Source organism: Embiotoca jacksoni, unplaced genomic scaffold (assembly GCF_022577435.1).
Source record: "Embiotoca jacksoni isolate LCO1_2020_lvr unplaced genomic scaffold, fEmbJac1.0.p SCAF_9, whole genome shotgun sequence".
NCBI classification, from domain to species: Eukaryota; Metazoa; Chordata; class Actinopteri; family Embiotocidae; genus Embiotoca; species Embiotoca jacksoni.
The window spans coordinates 11,381,457-11,401,009 of record NW_027185447.1 but is presented as its reverse complement, the minus strand read 5'-3'; the positions used below and the strand labels follow the sequence as shown (position 1 = coordinate 11,401,009).

At 43.3% G+C, this 19,553-nt stretch overlaps 1 long non-coding RNA gene across 1 annotated transcript; it reads left to right on the top strand.

The window, feature by feature from the left end:
* The first annotated feature begins 7,091 nt into the window (after positions 1 to 7,091).
* On the top strand, positions 7,092 to 19,240 carry LOC138193365 (uncharacterized). Its single transcript, XR_011177859.1, has 2 exons — positions 7,092 to 7,395; positions 15,698 to 19,240. It is a non-coding gene; the product is annotated as an uncharacterized lncRNA (long non-coding RNA).
* Positions 19,241 to 19,553: the final 313 nt, after the last annotated feature.

Here is a 19,553-nt window from a genome sequence, read left to right as displayed (position 1 = left end):
ATCGGTTGGCTTTTATTGTAGGGTTTGAATGAAAACGTCTTCACAAATAAATTAATTTAAACCCACACCTCTGTAGTTGAAAAAAAACAAAAGATCAAAATAACTTAATTATGAAACTTATAATTAGATCAAAATTGTTTTGGAATTATAACCCTAAAAGTCAAAAGTATCATGAGACAGGGTCTGTTTGATTATGGCTTCTGCCAAAATGAGACAATTTTATTGGTTTACTTGAAGAAAATGTTTGAAGAGCACCAGCTGCTCTTCTCCAACAGATGGTGCTGTTGAACAATATGAAGGGAGAAGTCACATCGCTGTTTTTATGCAAGTCATTTACAGTTCAACCACTTGAAGTTGCTCACTAAAACAGTTCATAAATTGGTGTCTGTGGATTATTATGCATATTTTCAATGGACAGCATAATGTTGTGTTCACTGAGTAGCGTCACGTGTTACATCAGCTGAATCCAGTGAAGTACGCAGAGTTCAAACTCACGCAGATTTAATTTCATCTGTAATTGAGTTTCCAGAGTTACCTGTGGATACAGTGTGTCAGGCTGAAATATGATTACAAAAAAGGAAAACATGAAAAATATTTTATATTACCTACATTTTTTTTTTCTTTCTTTTAGCATAACCATGAAATAAATAAGGATATTGATTCATAGTAATAAGTGGAGAGAGATGAGCAATTACACTCAAAAAAGGTCAGATCAGGGTCATTATGGTTGGTGCCTTAAACCCCTCGGGCACTGAGGGGACCCACTTCATTTCACAATTTGAGTGACAAACTGAATACTTGAATATGTAAAACATGGAGAATTTTTTTTTTTCTTAACTTAAAAGTCTCTCAAAAGAAATTGAAAAGGACAGAGTGCATCGACCAATTGAAAATGTAAGAACAAACCTCAATTTGTCTCAATCTGGCCACCATGGCAAAAGCTGGAAACCGGTCACCTATTAAAATGTTTATCATAATCAAATTAAATAAAAAAATGTCAAGAATAATATCTCTGCTGTAGGAACCATCAGTTACAAACTGCAGCGGGGGCATGGGTCTTGCTCTTCTCTCACCGCCATATTTTTCTTTCTTGCTGCCTTTTATATAGTGACTCCCTTTGGCATGCACACACACGTGCGCGCACACACACACACACACACACAGTGCGGCGTAGCTACGTCTAAAGTGATGGAATTTTCCTCGCAAAAAGGCTTTTACACTACAAATGGAATGCAAAGGTCACCAGTAAATATCCAGCCCCTGGGACCATTAAGCTGGGCAGAGAGAGCAGCAGGCTGTTTTATGGAGCCCGGAGCTGTCTGCTGACAAACCCGGGCCATTGGGTTTGGTTGGGAAAGCCACTGTGGCACTCAGGAGAGCTCTGCCAGTGACATGTGTGGCAAATACAGATGTAGATGCCGTTCCGGTGTGTGATCAACAGCATAACAGAATAAAGCTTTATTAAAGCTCGAAATTCAAATGAGAAAAATGAAGTGAAATGAATATCTCCTGTATGCATGTCAGAATCATCACATAGCTGGTTGTGCCTTGTTTAGCTAAGAAGTGTTGAATTTTCAGGAAACATTCATAGATTTTTGACATTGCACTGACGTATTACTTAATATCTTCAACATTAATTTAACAGTTTTTTTTAGCTGGTTGTGTCTTGCAAAGTGTGTTCTTTGTCTCAGTGCGTATCATGCGTTATACTTTACTTGTAATTTTGGTGTAAATTTATTTATTAATTCACAACAGCCTGTGCACTACAAACATACTCTCCCCCACTGGTAACTTCTAGTGCAAATGAGTTCCACAGGGCATTGCCCACGGCAGAGGTGGGTCGTCTTGCAGCACATTATACCAAATGAGTGTCGGGGGAGCTACTGTGCAGCTGTGGTGAGGAAAGGGACTGCTGCAGTGGGCCTCATCAGAGCTGCAGCTTGCTCAAGGATACCACTAAAACAACAAACAAATAAATATGAACTCATACAGATGGCGCAAACACGTGGTACGGTGCACAACTACCTCGTACAAGAAAGAAAAAAAGATTAGTAGCCTTCAGTCGCTCCAAGAGAAACTGCGAAAAATTGTGAAAAAGCGTTGCAATTCATGAGTATCACAGAGGCCAACGTGATTTGATGTGGCCTTTTTTTTGTGCTGTGATCATGTCGGCACAGCTGCCCAACAGCTGTGTCTCCGTTTCCTTGTTGCAATCAGATAAAACTGTCTGCAGTGACGACTGGCTCATCATCTCTCAGCACGGTGTGCTGATCTGTGTGAAGGTGATTGCGACGTGATGCTCTAATTTGGGTGGCTATCACACTTAATGTGCAGTAAAGCGCCATAGACAAAGCTTCTTCATGCTAAACGCGCCCCCGCCTCTACTGCGCCACAGCTCTCACCACCAACCTTCTGCTGGCTGTGTTTCCCCTTCACCACCCCCACCACCCCCACTCCTCCCTTCATCTCCTCTCCTCACCAGGGGGAAAGAGTTATAGCTGCCATAAAAGGCAGGTAATGCATTGTTAACTAATTCTGTCTGCTCAGAGCTGATATATCCTCTGCTCTAAATCTCTGTGCTTCCAATAAAATGCAAATGCTAATGCTTGCCCTCCATGAGCTGATATCATTTTTAACAGGCCAGAGGTAAATGCTGGAGAAGGGTGGGGTGGGCCAGAGGTAGTCTGTGACACGGTGGGGCTTTGAGCTTTCATGGTACATTGTGTCATAAAGTAGATCTCGAGTCCTGCTCCACATGCCACTGACCAACACTATGCATGCGTGTAAGTGTGCACATGTGGCTGTAGGTATGCACACGAGACTGCGGCAGTATATTTTTGATAAGACAGGGGTGCATGGATGGGTGAAGTAAGAGTCAACCTCCAACAGTTTAAAGCTAGTGTGCCATCTTTGATACTGAGAAGACAGAACCAGAAGCTTTTCAGTCAGTATTCATTCACCGTCAAATAACAGAAGCCAATTTGCCTGTGGATGTAATGCATCATATTTCCATGTTAATAGTAGTGTCATACTTCGTGTAACCTTGGGCTTCTAAATATTGATCCACTTCTAGATTTTCAATTATCCTGTGCCGTTTTTCTGCCATCTGATAAGGACCAGTGATTTGTGTGCCTTCATATCTGGAGGCTTGTCCTGTAATTAGACCATAAATTAATTTGCAGAGAAGAGAGAGAGCAAAAAAGATTGAAGGCATTAAGTAAGTCCTCCAACCAATCTCCAACCACTGGAGACAGAAAATCATAGAAAACCACCGCATAGTGTTTTACTCTCCCGAATAAGATAATTGGATTACAAATTCCAACACCATAACTTTGTTTTTGTTCAGGCATGTGTCACTTGTTTTTCTTTCAACTATTTAAAACCTGCTGCTGCTAATGATTGCTTGTAAGTCACTTCTCCCATGAATGGCCAGAAATCATCCACTGACTTAATTAGAGCTAATTGCTTGCAGTGCAACAGCAAAATGATTAGGAAAAATAGTGTACATTAGTGTCAAGATGTTTGTGAAACCTGCTTGTGAAATCTGCTGTGAACCATCAGTGGATTTAAAAGGACCCCCCGTGAAGGCAGACAACAATTGTGTGCTTCAAACCGAGCTCTTATTTACAGCAAAGCTCAAGTGGAGGTGCTAAAAAACCCAGTGCGTCTTTATTGATTTTAAATTGGGAGTATAGGCTCTCCTGCAAGATTAGCTCATTGTCCCCTGCTGCTAAATTACACACAGCGATTGGGGCTGTCGCTGCACAGCATCTGAGCACTACAACAGCAGCTCTCTTTGCCATGTGGAAATTCACATTAGACAAGGCTAAGTTGCTCGCTAAGAGCAATTAAGAGAAAAATGATGTAACAGAATGGGTTTCTCTTGTGGCGGAAAATGCAAAATCAGCAGGGTCTGAGTTTCAAACACTGTACTGAGACATAAGTTGAAGTGAGTGGGAGTAGTGTGACAGTAAGACGAGTATAGCAGTGTGTAGATGGAGAGCTGCATTAGTGTACCTGCTCTACATGATACCTTGGGTGTTATTAAGCAAGGCCACAGCTGCCAGCATACTCTGATCATATCTTGTAGGGCTTTGAGAGGGAAGGTCAGCCAACACAGAGCCCACCTGCTCCCCCATTCTCCATCAAGCAGTCCCTCAGCCCTGGCCTCCCGGAGGAAACACGCCTGGCCGCCGTGCTGGTACAGACAGCATGTGTCCCTGAATTTATGATGGCGACTTATTGGCGGCCTTTCACGTTAAAAGTCATCTTGAATTTCCCAGTCTGGCTGTATGTGTGGAGAGCGTTAATCCATTAACATTCAGAGCAGACACGTACGAAGGCTGGCTTTCTGCCAGCCCCGAGGCTGACAAGTCTTTGACCCCCCGCTGACCACAACATTCGCCTGCCTCTGCTCCCAGCCACAGCCAGCCTTGACAGAATACAGAGCCATAAACTATCTAATGTTACACTGTATATGAATGTGAAGTATTATACGCTTGAGGTACAATATGCAAGGCTTATAACCAAGTGAGAAAAGTCCAGCTGCGACAGGCTCATTTTGTCAGAGGAGGGAAAAAAAAACTACATCCGTCTGCCGTAGAACTCTACACATCTTATATTTTAATCGTAGAATGGCAAATGATCATGAAGTTTCAGTCCCTTCTATTTCCATCAAGGATTAAAGTTCAGAGAGGCCCTGAAATCCCCAGGATTTTCTACAGCAGTATTTATTTCAGCAGGAGATATGGAGATTCATATTAACTGATCCACGAGGGAAAGTTCTGGCAGAACTTTAAATGCTGTGAGGCTTCCCCAGGCCGCAGAAAAACAGAGCTCTCAAGAACGCGGACAGCTCCGTTGCTGGAGGTGGCTCCTGGACTGATTATAATTTTAGTGGCTTATAAAGCCTTGATAAATACTTTATAAAGCCACGTTCCATAACAAATCTAACACATAAAAGAAGGCAGAGATGTTGCTCCACACAGGATAAAGGGGCTCTTGACAGGTTCTTGAATAGGTTTTATAATTCAATATTACAACCACCATCCTTGTAAGGGCCCTGTCATCTCCCAAGGCTCACAGAATATATAAGTTAAACACACATTCAAGTGCTCACAGTCTAGTCCATTACACTGATTAGCAGTAAACACGTTTGTAATAAAACTTAGTGAAATAGAGGAGGATGGTCTGCACGCTGATTCATGATGGAATCTTGGTGAAATATAATGCGTCTTAGACGTCGTACTTCTGAGGGCGCAGTGATACAAGGCTTTTACTTACAGGATCTGTAACACATACGGGCCAATTTATCCAAACAGTTCACGTCTAAACATTGAGTCCCTCATCTCAACTGCCAGGGCCAGAAATAAACCCAGGCGGAGCAGTGTGACGAGGGTCCAGTCAATGTGGGGGAATCTGGGAAGCAGAGCAGACCAAACAGATGTCCTTCCACAACATACACACCTCCTACTTCTATTTCTTTGCTCTCTATTGTCTGTCCACCACTTTACCCAATTGTCCATTTGTCTGATTCTCTCTTTCTTTCCATCATTCCCTCTCTAATTTCACTGCACCCATGTCGCCTGGTCTAAAATCTGTTCACCATGTACTAAACTGCACATTACATAAGCGTTACTGGAAGGTTTAATGGCCCATTTTAGCACAAAGCTGGCTTTTTTTTTTTTTCTTGCCAGGCAGTGATTATTAGAGGAAGAAGACCAGGAAGAAGAAGAAGAAGAAGAAGAAGAAAGTGCAGATCATGTGTTTCCACTTTTGACCTCTCCTCTGTGGCATGTACACACCTGGTTCAGTTTAGAATGCTGTTTCTGTGGAATAGCTGCTGGGTAGTGGTTTCATGTGGGGAGTGGAGGTCTAAAAGTTTACACCACAGACTCTCTCTCAAAGGAGATGTTGTGTGCCTTCAGAAATTAGTTGTCATGTAAGCAGTGAGAAACATTGAGTTGTGGGGCAGATAATCAGAGACTCACTGTCAGTGTTAAATCAGGTAACCAGTACTTAAGTGTCCAAGTTAAAACCCGAAGAGAAAAGTTTCACCTTAAGGCAACGTTAACCATGTCATCATAAAAGAAAGTTTTGTTGAGATTTTTAACAGGCCAAAAAAAAAAAAACCTTTAATAATTTTTGTTAGCATGGCTGCATTACTTTAAAATGACATCTTTAGAGGCATATTTTAGCCCCAACTATGTGAAAATGTATGTCAGATGTGTTGCCTTGATTATGGGAAGGGCATATCACGGCCACCTCAGACTCTGAGCCACTCATCTGTTTCCTATTGGAGGAAGTGATTCTGGCAGGAAGGCAGGGGTAGTAGATGAAGGCAGGCTGGGATAGAGAGACGGTAAAAAGAGAGCAAAGGGGTAGAGAAACAGGAAATGACAGTGTGACCCACTGGGTCCACTTACTACCTCGCCAGAACCCCCTGGCCACAGCCAGCCTACTGGGCTAGCAGTTTCCATCACCTGCTGCTTCTGGTTCCCCTTCATAAATCCAGGTGCTCCTGAATAAAGCTCTCTTTCTCCAGGAGCCACAGGGAGCCGGAGGGTAGGCTGCACACTGGAGGGGCTGAACCACTGAAACAGTGAAGCTCTGCCTCCATGTGAGAACATGTAATGGAAAATATTGCTCCAAATAAGGCAAACTAAAAGAAGTAGCGAGCTGAGGATTTCTATCAGTCCCCTGCTAGTTCAGCTCCATTTAATTAATTCTGCCTTCTAATTAAAAGAAGCTGAACCATTCAATATAAAGTTGCAGCATCTTTTTATTGCTACTTCCTACCTGCCTGATATTAATACAAGTCCGCTGGGAGGGAGAGCTTCAGCCCGATCCAGCTCCTCACTGCCCCCTGGCAAGCTGAATGGGCGCTGCAGCCGCTGAGCTGATAAACCTAGAAATCATTCTCGACTCCAGCCAGAGCTCTTTACAGTACCTTCAGCGCTCCCTGGTGATGGATTAATGCACTGTTGTTGTCATTTTATTGCCATTTTATTGCCCTGGTGCAATTTACCAGGCTTTATGTGCCTCCGCTGTCCGGCGAAGCAACGCGCAAGCGCACGAGACCGACATTCCGAGACAAAGGCCACGGCTCACCCGATGCCCGCGCATGCGCACCGACATAGACTCCCTCAACACACATTTAACGCAAGGCACACGCGCACGCACGCACACACAATCTAAATCAAAACACGACTCATTGGAACACAAATGGGATACTATACAAGCGAGCAGATAAAAGCCTCTGTAGTGAATCTTTCAGCCACCTGATGGACCTCTCATTCACTGCTGCTGTGTTCCACTCTCACCGCCTGAGGGCAACATCACTCATGTGGCCTGCAGCTGCAGCCAGATACAACAGCACCCAGTCTTCAAATGAAAGTATGTATTAGAATATCTATTTGTTTCTGCTCTGTAGAGCTACTCTGTGCCCTAGGAATACAACATTTGAGATGAGTTCACTCCCTTTACGTTTGTGCGCAGATATAAGGTTATTGCTATAAAACAATGTTTGCAGCGTTGGCCAGGTCTACTTTTTTTTTTTTTCTAATAATAGAAAAGTTGAATTTACATTTTTATAGATTTTGACATTTTGAAAATTCTGCAACTATATTAAATCTGTTAATCTTTCAAACATTCTTCATTTGAATGCACATTTCACGTGTTATTGCTGCATATTTCGCAAGGTAAACACACCAACCCACAGACACACCACACAGCTGCTCATATGAGGTCGTTGTTGTAACATGTGGAGAAGTTTTGTAATATCTCGTGCCAAACTATTACCTCTGTCATGCTGTGGGAAAAACAGCCATGTACCTACAGCCAACTCCTTTGGCTGGAAAAAGCTTTTAGGTTGCATTTTGTTTCCCTGTCTTTACGTTGGTATAATTAGCTATGTTATTTTAGGTTAGGTTAGGTAGTTACCTTATTATTTTAACATTTAACATTAGTCTATGATTTTAAATGTAATTCATATATAATAAACAAATGTAATTGCCTTTTCTGGTTACTTTGATTGTTAATTTGCTCTTATATAGGCTTGATACAAAAGGTGATCTTGTAGAAATGTAATTTTTAAGACCTACTGAGCATAGAGTTATTGATGGTATGTGAGCCAACATATACATTGTTCATGACAGAAAGCAGCCACCAGAGGGAGCACAAATGCTGTCAAATTAAAGGGAGTTACTTAATTAAAAACCATTAGGCTGGAACAAAAAACATTAAAAAAAAAAGATACACCAATTTTCTGACTCTTCAAGAATATCACCATTTAAAATGCATATCAGCTGCTATAGAAATATTTCAGACACCTCCGCTTTTTTCCTCTTTGTCCATCCCTGCCTGGAAATTCTGTTTACGTCTCATGTTGCCTGTTTGGTACGGGGGTGGGGTGTGTATGTGGATGTATACCTGTGTGTATATTTCTTTCATATTCGCAGTGTAAAGTACAATCTCTGCAAGTACCTGTAACCTCAGAGTCTTTTACGCCCTGAGAGCTGCTGATCCATCACTCTTAATGGAAGAGGATAAGTTTCAGTCAGTGAAAGAGAGAACAGACAAAGGCAGAACGATTTATGAGAGACGTAGAAGTGGAACTCCTGGCTGTGGGCCTTGATCTGATCTGATCTGAGCTGGGCTGTGGCTAGGCTAGTCCAGGCTACGCCCTGGGCCAGGGTCATTCATGCAACCTCCCCACCCCACGCACACACACACACACACACACACACACACACACACACACACACACACACACACACACACACACACACACACACACACACACACACACACACACGCACACATTACTTCATAGAGAGCCAGACAGCTTTAGTCTTCACACCAGATCCCCAAATCCAAACCTTTCTCGTAAGTGTTTGAAGTTGCTTTGCCCCCTTCTTCTGAACTCACTTTTGCACGTCTATCTTTTCCAGTGAGTGGTGAGCTCTGGGTGGTGAAATATGGAGTGGAGACCTGTTACATGTTAGCTTAGGAGATAGCCATGGTGTAAATTATGTGGGAGTCTCTGGCCAGCCTTATTTATGAGAGGCCTGTCAGGTGTTTAGGTGTCGGAGTGAGATGTGCGGCTTAAATCGTTTACTTCGCTGTAAATCAGGTCATACAGGCCACATCTGTTTGGACAGTGTATGTTTACGTGTGTGTGCCTGTGTCTGAGCCCTTGTTTTTGCTGGAACACTATGTGAGGCCAGGTTTTGATAATGTCAAGGCATAGGTGTTAACGCTTTATCGTGAATGTGAGGGCGTGTGCATGTGTTTGTAGGTCTGTTTTGTCTGGAGGCCATCTTGGCTGGTACAGATGGGATGAAACACTAGCTATAGTCATAGTTATTACGCTGTCTGACTAACAAAGATGCCTTTTATAGATCCCCTCAATACCTGCACCTGCCATCACCGTTTCACATTATGAGCAAACATGAAACCTACTCAACACTTTTCCGGTTTCTTTTGTCATGTCTCTGTCTGTCTTGATCCCAGACATATCATATAGAGGTAGATAGCTGCAAATGTAGCCCATCTGAGGACATCAGGTATCACTCAGCAGGTAGTTAGGCCTGTCACTGGATGATGGATACTGGCTCTCAGACAGGGGAACAGCAGCAAACAGGTTGCATTGATCCTGTATTCGTTACCATTATTCCCCCACAAGGCGTCGCCTATAATGTGAGCCATGTATCCCCTTCTGTTCGACCTATTGTCTGTTCTATGACGCGGCCTCGTCTGAGCTCAACAATGGCAAAGGACTTGGCTGGACCGTTTTGTTGCCCCTAAGTGGGAGAGTGTCGGTTCTTAAAGCGAGACCAAAGGGAAAAGGGAGTGTAGAATGGATAGTGGAGGAGAGATGAGCCAGGTTAAGGTTGAAAGGGGTTAAGAACATTAGACAGAAAACTCTGCAGAGAGATGGAGAGGATAAAATAAAGGGGCGGAGAGGAGGAGACTGAGGGAGAGGAAGAGGGACAGAAGATGATGGGCTGGAGGCAGGTACATCTGCATTCTCTCCAAACACAGCATAGGCCTGTCTTAGGTGTCTCTATCCCAGCAGCACTCAGTGGCAGATTTATAGCCTCTCCTCATGCATGTGTGTCTATGCATGTATGTGTGTAGGAGCAGGAGGGATAAATTGGGAGTGAGAGACATTAGGTACAAGAGAGAGAGAGAGAGAGAGGGTATGGGAGTCGAGGCGAAGGGCAGCAAGCAAAATAGCAGCCATGATGCATTCCATCGATATCACAGGTTTTTTTTTTCTCCTCCCTGTCTCTACCATATTTCATCCTTCCTCTCTGCCTTTATCCATCCCTTCTTTCCTCTCTTTTCCCTCTCTCTGTCTCATCACCCTGCTCTTCACTTGGCGCTCTTGGCCCTTGCATTGCTCTGCTGGGTCCCGGGCTTTAGAGCCCTCTCAGGGGGAAGGGTGTAAATCTGTCTCCCTGTCTCAGGAGATTTCCTGGAGCTCAGCAGACTCAACAAAGCCTAGCCAGTGTGGAGGACCAAATGTTACTCACACACACACACACACACACACACACACACGCACGCACGCACGCACGCACATGCACATGCACACACACACGAACGCTGACACGCACAGACACACACACACACACACACACACACACACACACACACACACGCACACACACAGACACAAACACACACACACACATACAAAACACACACACACACACACACACTCACACACACACACACACACACACACACACACACAAACACACGTGTGGAGGAGGGAGGGAGGGAGAGAGACTGAGAGAGAAAAATGCATAGATCCAGGAAAAAGGATGTGCACACTATACATAAAGTTACATCCAGAAAAAGGTAGTATGAGAGCACACACTCTGATACACGCTTGGCCTTGTTTGGAAGCTCCTGTGTAAACAGGTATGAGTCTTGTCTAGCCAAGTGCCTGGGAAACCAGTGTTTGTGTTTGTGTGTGTCCACAGGAGACCCTACCCCCCAAACCTTTTGTCCAGAGGGGTTGTCCAGACAAGCTTGTTGTCTCTCTTTATTTTCTCTCTCCCCCATCCTTTTTTCTCCACTTCCCTCTCTGCTTTATTGCACTTGATTCTAAGCGCGTCCATTCCTGAGATGGCTCAGATAGCAGCTGAAGCTAAATTGCCCGTCATAAAGCATCTGCAATAGCAATGGAGCTTTCAGGGAGGGACTGCTGCAAGGGGGTACGAGGCGGTTAGGGCTCACTATGAAAATACAAGGTCCCCTTTTTAATCTTTAAATGTGGAATATGAACTCTGTTTCAACATCCACAAATCATAAGGCCCTTTCTTAAACATTAAACGATTCTGTTGCATGATCGATTTCCTGAGTGCCTCCTAAATCAGTTTTATGCATATCATTTTCAGGAACATTTGGCTATTTGAGTGTGTGGGTTTTGGAGAAAAGTGACTGAAAATCAAAAGTAAAATGATCTAATGGCATTTCGGGACGCCAAAATGCTTCTGCATGATACTACTAATTACTCAAACAAGACAAGCTAGTTAGAGTGAGATGCTGTGATTTATGGAAGAGTCATATATTTGGCTCTGCTATGTTCCTGTCAAATGGTTGACAGATAGATGACTGCTGGGCTGTAATTGGCCTTCCTGTTTGTAGCTTTTCTCATGTAACAACAAAGGCACTTCCCAGCCTCGACTGTAGAGGGTGCACATGCGAAAGTGTAGCCAGTGTGACAACAACAGATTTTCTTTTGCAGGAAGAAAAAAATAAAGGAGAGAGGCAGGATGAGGAAGTAATGTTCAGGTGACAACAACAGATTTTCTTTTGCAGGAAGAAAAAAATAAAGGAGAGAGGCAGGATGAGGAAGTAATGTTCAGGTGAGAAAGACATGAGAAAGGTTACTGGAATGCTTTCTCTCACTCTCTCTCACATTCTCCCTGCCAGGAGAGAGCAAAAGAGAGAAAGCAAGTCAGATCAGTTATGTTCCTGCAGGGCTCTGTACTGACTCATCTCTGAAACAGAGAGTCTGTGTGTGGCATTTGTAACAAGAAATGTCTCATCATCCAGCCAAAATAATCCAAAATGCTGCCAAATTAATCTCAATAAAGATTCTGTGTAGTCAACACAGCACCACGGCCAAAAGATAGAGAGATAGAGACACAGAGCTGTAGTGTATTCAGGTGGGGGAAAAACCCTCTCTGCTTCTTACTGCTGTCTACAGTGTGTTCTATCAAAGCTGTAATATTATTGCTCTGGAGTTGATGGTGAAGGAGAAGAATTCCAAGGGACCACAGGAGCAAGACAGGGCCAGCAGCCTGCTTGGCAGGAGCTCCGGTGTGATCATCATCTCTGGAAGGAGTGACGCCCCTCACTCCTGCCTCCCAGCTAGCCTTGCCCTGTGACAGATGAGCCCAATGACAGCAGGACGCAACAACCTGCAATTGAACATTCTCCTGTGATCTGTCAATGTCCGTGGTGTAGTTTGACTCTCAGGAAAACACACAGGGACACACGTACCTTCGTACACACCCTCACATTAAGTCATTCCTCAAGTATTGCAAGAAGCGGGGCCAAAAACGCCCACACATATTTGTGAAATGCTTCAGATACCTGTTGCAGGTGTCTTTTGAGGTTTGGAGGGTGGTATGCGTGCAGTGTTTTTGTTCTGCATGGAGCTCATTCTTGATTCTCATTCTCAAGTCTTCAGAACTGCTGATAACTGCAGGTTTGCTCTCTGGCAGGAACTAGCTGCATTGTGCAGCATGTCAGCTGGCCTTTTGCAGATTTCAACTGGTGCTGCAGTTCTCTGCTTTGCCCACAGGGTGTCACCTCGTTCACAAAAAGCACATAGCTTCAAGCCTGATAGGGGCTTTATTTTCCGCTTTGGTGGCAGTTCTGTGGTGTATCACGGCAAAATGAAATAGGAAAAATGAAAATAGGACATAAATGTGTTTGCCGCATATAGGGCTTAATGAAGTCAGCCTTGCCAGTACATTAGGAACAAAGGCAGCAAGGAGAAAGGCACCGAAGGACAACTCACAAACAGTTCCAAAATAAAAAGGGAGATAAAATATGAATACTGAGTCTCCTCAATGAAAAGCAGTTCACCGGTTGTCAAAGTGGAGATTTATTTTCTAAGCAACTGGCTTTTTATGGTCAAGCTCCTGCACACTGGTGAACAGCAATGCTTGTAATATGGCATGTAAAGAATGGGATTCAATAGAAGCAGTCGTCCATTTGTCATATTTAAGGGAATAGAATAATGACCATTGGCTGCCTTGTGCTTGAATAGCTCAAGTTGGCTTATTTTTCTGAGCAAAATGGAGGATGAAGACGAATGGACTTCATACATGACTTTACACAGCCCATATCATATCATGTCATATAACTTAAACCACTAGTCAGAAGCTTATCATTATCTTAAGCCTGGAGCAGTAGCCAGTCCTTTGCAATGTTTCAGTGGAAATTATAAAACAATCCAGCTGTCTTCACTTGGTTGTTGCAAACTAATGATCATTTGGCTTCTCAGCCATAAAAGCATGGTGCAAAATTAATTGTTTCAATCAATCAATTGGTCAATTTCATAGCCATCAAGCTTTGCCCAAGATCATGTGCATTCTCTACCCTTCTCCTTCAGGATGGGCCTGGAGAATGCCAAGTGATTTATGGCCTCTGCGTGTGCTGCATACATATATTAATACTATACACACATGCAGATAAACATACACACTCAAGAGGCAAACACACAGACATTGAAGCAGCCACACATACACACACACACACACACATGCTGTATAAGCACAAAAACATACATTTTAGCACATACATACACACATTCCTAGAGGATGACTCACAGCATGGGGTGGGTCACGTGAGGAAGCACAGAGGATGAGCACAGGGGGAACTCTTCAGTGTATGCTAAGCACGCCGGTGACACATGCAGCTAAATGTAGCACATGAAACACAACCAGCAATGATGGAGAACCCTTCATCTCTATTGCATGTGGCTTACACGTGTGAAAAAAACCCCGCAAAAAAAAAAAAATACTATAGGCTACAATCCTCTGTCTGAAGGTGGAGAGTGGTGCATGCATGCCACCTGCTGTTTCTATATACATGCATTAAGTTGCACATGCATGAACATGCTTGCATGTACACAAAAACATGCTCATGCATACATGCACATATATATACATCCACTGAGAGCCAAGTGCAGGGGCTTGTTGTTAGCGTGTTGTTCCTGTGCTGTGGCTTGTGGGCCTGTCTGCAGGGCTGATCGATGGTCTTTTACTGCTTCCCCAGGATTATCGGTCGAGTTCACCGGGAGGGGAAGGCAATTCATCAGAACACAGCAGAGAGAGAGAGAGAGAGAGAGAGGAGAGGGGACAGAGAGAAAAGGATGGAAGGAGAGAGAAGTTTGTGTGCTTGTGTGTGTGTGTGTGTGTGGGGGGGGGGGGGTGTCAGTATGAAAATGGAAGGAAAGATAAGAGAAGACAGAGGTAAAGGTGTGAGGAAAAACAGAGGGAAAGGAGAGAGAGAGAAGGAGACTGAGAGAATAAGGAGAGCAAGATGGAGACGGAGGGGAAAGCGAGGAGATGTACAGATGTGGTTGAGATACCGCCTCATCTGGAAGTGTATGGAAGAGATAGAGCAGCAGACATAGATGAATATCACACCACGGAAGGATGTAGTAGGGCAACCTCTGATTGAACCCTCCTTATACTGTGTATTCGACATCAAACAAATATATGACTACATTGTCTGTAGAAATACCACAGTAAAAATGGTCCAAGTTTTTCTGCTTTTATTGCGGTCGGATTTTGTGTTTTTCCTTGAAATTTATTTATATGGAAGGTGAAGAAAAAAAGGGTAATTTGAAACCATACTGTCATAAATATAAACAAATCTTAATAGTCTATAATCACAGTTTATCATACCTTAAATTAAACCAAAACATAGTGCGTGCAACATGATTACAGTTGTCATAAAAAGTTTACATGCGACACTTGAATGCAACATATTGCACAGATCAGCTGATTATTCTGCACAGAATCTTACTTTGCTTGATTAACAAGGTTTGCCACTGGGAATAAACTCACCACACTAGAACACCTGCAGATAAAAATGTGTAGAGCCAAGTGTTAGCTCAACTCCCAGAGGTTTTGACAGTGTTTGCCCACATTGTAACACATCTTACAAAGGCCATAACACACATACAGAGGGTTCCAGCTCACTAAGTTCACAGAAAGGAAATTTTAAAAATGGGAGAAGTGATTCAGCATCGCCAACTACAACCTGAGGGACAGAAAAGCTGAGATGAGATCTGAAACTGTCTTGCACTTTTCAGGGAATTGTGCAACCAGGTTTTCATGGCAACACAGACCTGCCAGGTTTGCCAGCCAGTCCACCTCTCTGCAGAAATACATTATCACTAATCACATTACCAACTGATAACAGCATAAAGAACATGTATCCAAGCATCACTAGCTCTCCATAGAGAGATCTATTTATTGCTATTGCATGATACTCAACATCAGTTTGAGAAGCCTACTTACATGAGTTGTGTATACAGCTTTTAATATGCTTCTGTTTATGTCTGGATAAATATTTTTGCTTTGTTGTATGAGGTTTCAAGTGATGATCCATCCCAATTTTTCTCCCTCTCCTTGTGTCTCTATTTCACTCTTCACAGATAGACTGCCATTTCTCTCTCTCTCTCTCCCTCTCCCCATTGATGGATGGACAGATCATGTATATCCAATCTAGCAGTGCTCCTGATGCGGTTAGGGGCTGTGACAAGTCTCCGGGCGGGGGAACCGAGCAGAGCGGAGCAGAGGAACGGGGTGACGAAAAGGACACGACATCTGGAGAACACGCAGAAGAAAAAGAATGCAGCAGAGAGAAGGACTGCATAAAGTGTCTGCATCACGCCTGGTGTGTGTGTGTGTGTGTGTGTGTGTGTGTGTGTGTGTGTGTGTGTGTGTGTGTGTGCGTGTGTGTGTATGTGTGTGTGCGGAAAGCAAACATATTCTCTGCCCTGCCCTCTGGGCTACTGTGTGGTTGACAGTCCTAACTCTGTGGCTCCTGCACTCCACACCAGGCAGGCCAATGATGAAGATGGACAAAAATTATATGCTTATGTCTGATAGTGCTGACATATTATATGTATCAGATGCAATAGGCGGAGTGTTAGAGCCTCTTTGCCATAGCTACTGTATGGACCACAAAGTGTTATGGACGGAGATTGATTGTACTGGTGGCTGTTGACATTCGCTCATACCTGAGTCTTAGAGTGCAGTTGCAGACATTAGCCACTGGGGGGTAATGTTATCCTCGCAGTTTTCAGAGGTGCCACTGTGCTATCCAATGACACTGTGGCGTTTATGTGAGGCAGTAGCGGGTGATTTCCTGATTCATATTGGCAGCAGGGTTGATGTTAATGTATTATCACAGGCTGTAACATTGGAGGTGTTGGCGGTGTGTGTTTGGGTGTTTTTTTTTCTTCCCTCTGGCTCTCTTTTCTTTTTCTCTCTACTCCCTATTTACATCACTTTTCTTTCTTGATTACTCTATTAAAATATTTTAGCAAACTAATTGTGAGCAGAAATAGATGAATATTTGAAAATCATTATTTTACATGCACATTTAGGTAAACTTAAATTAATTAAAGTCAAGTTTTATTGTTGAGTTAAAAAAAAAATTTTTTTTAAATAAAGTCAGCAAATTTGCTTTGAGAAATCACAAATCGCAAATTTCTAAAAGGCCCTAGGGATTAAAACACACAAATCTTCAAGGTGAGGAAGTGATCTGAGCTAACCTAAGATTGTCTGACCTAACCTAAGATTGTCTGACCTCTCAAAGGCAAAGAGGTCAGGGGTCAACTCACTTGACAACCCTCCCCCCTCCCCCACCCCCCCAACCAAAACCATATCAGCCCCTTTGACTTCATACTGCATGGAAAACTCTCTCCACACATACCTTCACTCTCCTCACAAAGATTGTACACAAGCAAGGAGAGAGACACTTTTTCTTGTGACCCCAGCACACCCACAAAATCAATAAACAAAAACATGGAAGTGAGCAAGAATCCACCTCCCCTCCCCTCTTTCCCCTGTCTCTCCTGTCTCCTTCCCTTCTCCCCCGCCCCTTAAACCTCCTTCAGCTCAGCACACACCCATACACAAACAAAAAAACACTCAATAAACAAATGCTAAAATTACAACCTGGAGAAAAGTCAAGAGAATCTGTATTCCACCTCCATTTTAAAGACTCGGGGCAAAACAGCAGCCATTTTCTAGAATGCAGAATTGCCACCCACACCCCCACCTCTTGATAGTAATCAAATTTGGTCTCATCTTTTCATTTTCTCATCTCTCCTCCCCATCTGTGTGGTGTAACTCCTCTCTTTCTCATTCTCTCCCTCATCATCCCTCAATGTCACTCTGCAGCTCCGAGCCATTGACCTCCGACCCCCAGGCAGGTTCAGCAGCGGGTCAGGAGCCTGGCGGAGGGAGACAGGGAGAGAGGAGGGGTGGGAGGTCTGTTACTGGGGGATGCCAGCTTCCTCCTTTGGCCATGGATACAGCCTTCACTGCTGCTGCCATAGCAACTGGACGAGACGGCAGAGAGAGCAGACTTTGGAGAGCTGCTGGGATGGAGCTCTCTCTTCTATGATCTGGCTATAACCTCCACAGGCACTTGCACATGTTTACTCACACAGACACACACACGCACGCACGCACGCACGCACGCACGCACGCACGCACGCACGCACACACACACACACACACACACACACACACACACACACACACACATACAGTCCCATACGTGTTCGCAAAATCTAATCAAATTCCTTATTTGGATTGCCAGGCTGTGCTGGAAAATACTTTTTCAAGGTGCAAGATTGATGGGCATTCCATGTTGGCTGCAATTAATTGCTGCATAATTAGACTTACAAGTTATTTATTGAAGCAATTTGGAGAATACAAGAGCCTGGGGATATATAAAAACCATTTGATCACGAGCTGCATAAACTTTAAGGATGTCCTCTTACAAGCATTATTTGGATAGAAATTAGCATTACAATCTCTCCCAAAAATGTTTCCCATGTTAATGAAATGATAAATGATAATAAATCTGGACTGAAGTGAATGACGTGCTTGAAGTGAGGTCAAATAAAGGTAAGGGTTAGATGCAGATAATAAAAAATATACGATGGAAGGGGAGATAACATTTTTGGTGGTTGCAGGTGTGTGAAGCTCTGAACTAGCTTGCTTAGCTTGGAGAGCCTCAGGGGCTGTTGGCTCAGTCCAGGTGGTGTCCCACTACAAACACAAGAGGTAAAAATCTCTGTTGCCGCTTGCTATTAATTATCTCTCATTTGGCACCACTACTTTTATTTATTTACACCCTTTCTATAGCTTTCTTCTCTGTTTTTTCATGACTCATCTGTCTTTTCTGCTCATCTTTCATGTGTTTTAATTTATTTAATTTTCACATCTTCATTCATTTAGACATAAATTTATTTTACTTTTCTTAACTTTGGCTCTCAGCGCTCTTTCTGGTCGCTTCCTCTCTCTCTTGCTCGTCTGGCCTCACTCTATCTTTCCTTGCTCAAACAAATATGATAAATGAGGCTATTGGTGTCTTACTCAAGAATGAGCTGTGATCAGAGAGCCTTTGATGTTTGTCAGCTTTAATGATGTATCTTGATGAATAGATGTACAGTAATTTTCACTTCATGTGACACACTGTTTTGCTATTGAGTAAATTTCTTGTTCAGTGCTGTGAATGAATCTGCTCTTGTAAGTGTGTGTGTATGCATGTGTGCGTGTGTGTTTTTCCCATTTTTCTTGACTTGCATTCCTACGCCTTGCATGTTTGATGACAATGTCAGCGCACTTAAGCCAGCAAGCTTATCTCAAGTGCTTCAAGAGGCTCTTATCGGTTTTCTTTGTAATAAGGGGATGAACTACTTTCAGTGGCACATGCACACTCGCAGACACTGAGGTTGGCTGCAGAGACAAACACACTTGCCAACCTGCACACCTCTATAGTTGCATGTAAATCAATGTTTGTGCACTTGTGCACTTATGCACACATACACGCAAACTGACATACATAAAGAGGCAGAAATTAGAAAAAAAAAAGATATATACAAATGTGTACTGTTTGATAATGAAACACATGACAAAATGAAAAACATTTAAATGATTAAATGTATAATTGCCAAGCGTATTACGCAGCCTTTCTTCTGCAGAGATGATCCTGTATAATCCTGTAATTATTTTTTGTGTGTGAGTTTAGCTGTGGCCTGGTTTGTTCAATGTTGTTTGATTTGGCCCAGTGGCTTAATTCCAGATAAGACAATGTGAGTCAGGGAACTCAGCTTTATTCTGCTCTCTGTCTGCTATTCCCTGACTCCACCAATAGGTGGAGCTACATACATGAAACAGACGATGAAGTTGCTGTGGTCAAATGCCCTCAAGCTGTGCAGGAAGAGCTAATCAAATTGTCAGTGTGTCTGTGTCAATTACAGAGGGTCA